General features: G+C 42.5%; 1 long non-coding RNA gene across 1 annotated transcript in view; it reads right to left on the bottom strand.

Moving 5' to 3' along the window:
• LOC133988242 (uncharacterized) overlaps positions 1–2,447 on the bottom strand; it is a 23,364-nt gene extending 20,917 nt beyond the window's left edge. The window contains exons 1-2 of the long non-coding RNA XR_009925604.1: positions 2,349–2,447; positions 1,340–1,421 (exon numbers count right to left, since the gene is read on the bottom strand). This is a non-coding gene — a long non-coding RNA (uncharacterized LOC133988242). The remainder of the gene's footprint in view (positions 1–1,339; positions 1,422–2,348) is intronic.
• Between the last annotated feature and the right edge of the window lie 2,350 nt (positions 2,448–4,797).

Below are 4,797 nucleotides of genomic sequence, written 5' to 3'. Positions count from 1 at the left end.
GCTATAACAGCTACAACCAAGCCAAGCAGGCTGCCTCCCCCCCCCCCTCCCCGCCATTCCCCCGCACCTCCCCAAAAGGCCTGAGTTGGGCTGGGCTAGGCCGGGCCACCCGACACCTCCAGCAATTCATCCTGAAGCCTGTCAGGGGCTCCGGACGTTTGACAGACAGCTGACCACCAATGATCTCCCTGGTATCTGCTAACTGGGTAAAATTAGACCGGGCAGCAAGTGAGAGAGAAAAAGGGGGGGGGGAGGTGAGGGGTGAGGAGGGGACGGGTGGGGGTTGAGATAGAGGGACGGGAGCATATGCATGACACTTTTAGAAACTTGCTTCCACTTTAAACTTCTCTCCCTCTCTATATATCTCTGGAGAGTGACACATGCGTGCGCCCCCGTCTATAGATAGATAGAGCCGAGGCCCGTTGGGACGCACCTACGCCGAGATTAACACCGGGAAGCATTAGAGCATGTGTGTGGTGTTTCTACTGATACACCTCACCTGTCCTCTTCTGGCAATTATAGCACAACGGCTCAGGCTTCACGCTGGTTCAACACCGAGCGTTTCTGTAAATATCTAACTACGCGCGGCTCAAACGGTGACAAAAATGCAACGAGATACTTTGCGAAAAATTGCACATATGTATATATTTGATAACAAAAAAGCAAAAAAGTGCAGAGAAGATGATGGATTTGATGTGATTTATGAAACAAATAACGATATTAATGTCAAATGTCATCAAAAACACAATTTGTGCAAGCTCAATACATTTAATACGCACATAAAATAGACAAACATCTACGTTTGTTAGCTTTATTTGACAACTACCTATACTTACACTCAAGCGCAAAGGTGTAAACTTCATATGTGTGCCGTAAAAAGATGCTGACTAATTTCATTCTAAATCATTTCGTTTAAGACCTCACATATAACCCTTGACCTTTTAACCCCCGCATGGGCGAATGTGCGGAGATGGTTCTTTGCCGAAATGCAAATCACACAGAAGGTTTATAATGCTTTTTCTCTTCCTGCAACAATGCTAACAAGATGAAGGAATGATGAATAAATAAGAAGACTTCCAAACTGCCTGACTCACAAATCTATTTTTTTTTCTTTCTAAAGAGCAGCTGAGGTGGAAATAAAAAGCTGTCCTGTGTGTGAGAGTGGCCAGGATAAAGCACACTGACACGCACACACACAGAGAAACACACATATATCACAAATATCTGCAGTGAGTAAGCAAACTCAGAAGAAAGAAATACACACTTATTTTACAAATATCTAAGTACACACACACACACACACACACACATACATACATAGAGACACTTCTACACCTACCGTAGTGAAGTGGTCCAGATAGGGATGGTGGCTCATGCGGAGTGAAGCGGTCGCTGCAGGCGGAGTCTCTCCTCCCTGGGAGCTGAATCAGCGATGGAGAGTTTAAGGATGCGGAGAGGAGAAGAGGAGGAGGTGGAGGAGGAGGAGGAGGAGTAGGAGTAGGAGTAGGAGGAGTGAAAAGAGAGGGGAGAAAAGAAGAAGAGGGTCATGGGACTTGCCTTTGCTTATCTCTTTCTTGTTTGGATGAGGTGGAAAAAGGAGGAGGAGGAAGAGTAAGAGGAGGAGGAGGAGGAGGGGGAAAACAGGCAAAAAACCAACAACAAACAAACAAAAAAAACTGGTGGAAAAAGAAAGGAAAAATATTGACTAATAAAAAAAAAAAAAAAGAATAAAATGAGGATAGGATTTGAAGTAATGGCCGGGCAGGGAAATGTGTCAGCTGCCCGTCCCTTCGCACCACGCCAGGCCATGTAAAGTTAGAAGGAAGACAGCTGATCAGAGTGCCAGAGAAGGAGATGGTGCGAGATAGTGAGTGCTGACAGAGCTGAAGGACAAATCGGGATGAGGGAGGGAATGAGAGAGGGAGGGAGGAAGGGAGGGAAGAAGGGAGGGAGGGGTTGAGGGAATGAAAGAGTGACTGAAGAGAGAATGTGGGTGAGGGAAAAAGCATGCAGGAGTAATTTAGACTGAAGAATAAAAAGCAAATAGGTGGAAGGAGGGGGGAAAAAAAGCAAAGTTTGGGGAAGGAAAAGATAGAAAGGGAAGAGAGAAGGTGAGAGAAATAAGAAAAAAATGGGAAGTTAGGGGGTGAGAAGAGTGCAAAGAAGGCCAAGAACAAGCAAGGAAGGAAAGAAAAAAGCATGATCGGGAGGTACAGAAAGCAGGTTTGGATGGACGAAAGGTGGAAGAAAGAAAAGCGAAAAGACATAGAAAGAAAAGGGAAAGAAAGGAAGGTAGAAAGGAAGAGTAGCACGGGGAGCTTTTTAAAAGTAAACTTAATATCTCTTACACTTTCCTGTCCTTTCTCGTCCTTTTGTCCCCATATTCCACTCAGTCACTTTCCCGATATGTAGTCCAGTCGATGGAAACAATTCCTCCAAATTAAAGAGAAAGCAGAAAGAAAGACTAGGAAAAAAAAAGTTTGCACACCCCAAATGAAGGGGGGAGGGGGGAAACAAAAGGTACTGGGGGTAAAAGGTCAACTGGTATTGGTTTGATTATTATTATTATTTTTTTAAGAGTCAAAAATAGGTAGAAACAGGTTCGAATGAGCATGAAAAGGACACACATAAAAGAGGTTGAGTCAGATAGAGACAGAGGTTGTGTGTGATCAGAGGAAACCCCCACTGTCCCAGGGTTTTTATACCAAGGTAAGGACTGGAGACACGCAGCCCTCCGTTGGCCCGCCCGCGCAGCCATGCTCCACGGCCTTATTTAGTGAAGCGTGGCAAAAAATAGCCTCCAGAGTGCTGCTGTGGGCGTCAGGGGTAAAAGTGGGTAGGTGGGAGAGTGGGAGGGGATGGGGCGGGGGAAGACTTGAGAGGTAAGGCAGAGGGGGGTGGGGGGTTGGGGGTGGCGAAGCAGTCGATTTCAATCGTTCTCTCTGACGTTTGACTAGTCTGGTCTGAGCTTGATTTACCCTTCTTTTTTTTTTTTTTACATGCATCCATTTCTTTTCCTGCATCTGTTGTCACCTCTCACTGTATCATGTTACTGTCCTATATTCTGCTCTGCTCAGGAAAATTAAGCTACTGTACTTACAGTCTATCTGTACCATGCATCTTCCAGCCGACCTCGGGTTCAACTCTCTGACAGATCATTAACGAGACAATTTGCCTAAATAGTGCCGATTTGGAACCCTGCCGATTTTTGCAATGCAGATTTTTATACATTGTGTTTTCGCTATGAGCAATAAGAATGTTCTTATCCAAGACTAAATACAGTAGATAAATAAAATTGATGCGCAAAGCAAAGAGCAAACTGGGTGTCCCTAATTAGTGCTTCCATCAAAACTTCACAGATGGTCACAACATCCTCTTGATTTTAAGGGCTTTAGGAGAAAGATACATGCCTTAGCACAGTGGTGTCCAAACTATTCCATAAAGGTCCATAATGTGGTTGCATCTTCATCATTAGTTGTTCCTGTTATTAATTAGTGCAGTCTGTGCTGATTGTAATATATATAACTTTCTATATAATAGCAAGAAAGCCGTTTACCCTTTAGGTATTTCTATCATTAGGTCTGCAGATGGGAAAGATGTCCAGATATGCTGATCTCATCAGTATCATAGGATATAATCAGATTTACAGTGGTGGTGACAAGAAACAGTTCCATAAAGGTTCATGTGGTTGCAGGTTTTCATTCCAACCAAGCAGGAGTACACCAGACATGACTCATTTAATCAACTGATCTCAGACTTCAGACAGTTGATTGGTTGAATTGTGTGGTCTTGATTGGTTGGAAGAAAAAACCTGCAGGCACACGGCCCTTTATGGAATAGTTTGGAGATGCTACCCCTAGCATTAGATTTGTCTCTATAAAATGGTATTTCTTAGCCATACAGCATAGTTCTGTGAATCCAACATTCACTCAACCATTCACACACCACTGGCACAACCATGAGGAGCAATCTGGTGTCTCGCCCAAGGACACATCGAAATGTGGACTGAAGGAGCCGGGAATTTAACCATCAACCTCTCGATTGACGACGCTGCCACCAAATACCTGCAAAACTATCAGCATTTCTGTCAATCTCAGCTATACTTTGTGTTTAGTGCCAATTAGCAAATGTTAGCACACTACTGTGCCAAACTAAGATGGTGAACATAGTCAGCATTTCCTGCTAAAAAAAAAATCAGTATTTCATTGTCATTGTGAGCAAGCACATTATAACAAATCTTTTTTTTTTACCTCTTTGGGCCTCCAACAGTCATTTATTTGAAACTGTGTGAGAAATCTAGAGGGGAAATGTCTCTGAAATGTGGGAAATGTTAAACGGCTAACAACTCATAGAAGATGAGATGTGAAATGTGTCCCGCTAATACACCTCTTCTTTTCCTTAAAAAATAAAAATAAAAAAAAGTTTCACAAGCCAAAAGTTTTGGGAAGTACTGGTTTAATGTTTAAAAGCACAGTGTATTTCATGAGCTTATTATGAATCATATATTCCATTTAAACGTTTGAATTGTAACCAGTAACTAAAGCAATCAAATAAATGTACCGGAATAAATAATAATATTAATTGCACTTAAGTCCCGTACTTGAGTAAATGCACTAAGCTACATTCCACCACTAATATTTTATATTTGTGCCTCAGATTAGTAGCTATGTATATTCATTTCTCAATCATATGAAAGTCTATCTTCTTAACATTTTAAAACACTGTGTGCTTTAAAAACTGAAACAGTCTTGCCCTTCAAAGTTGACATGTATCGAAATCAGCATTATGGTTATAACC

Source organism: Scomber scombrus, chromosome 10, assembly GCF_963691925.1.
Source record: "Scomber scombrus chromosome 10, fScoSco1.1, whole genome shotgun sequence".
Lineage (NCBI taxonomy): Eukaryota > Metazoa > Chordata > Actinopteri > Scombriformes > Scombridae > Scomber > Scomber scombrus.
The sequence above is the reverse complement of the archived record's forward strand: the minus strand, read 5'-3'. Positions and strand labels throughout refer to the sequence as shown.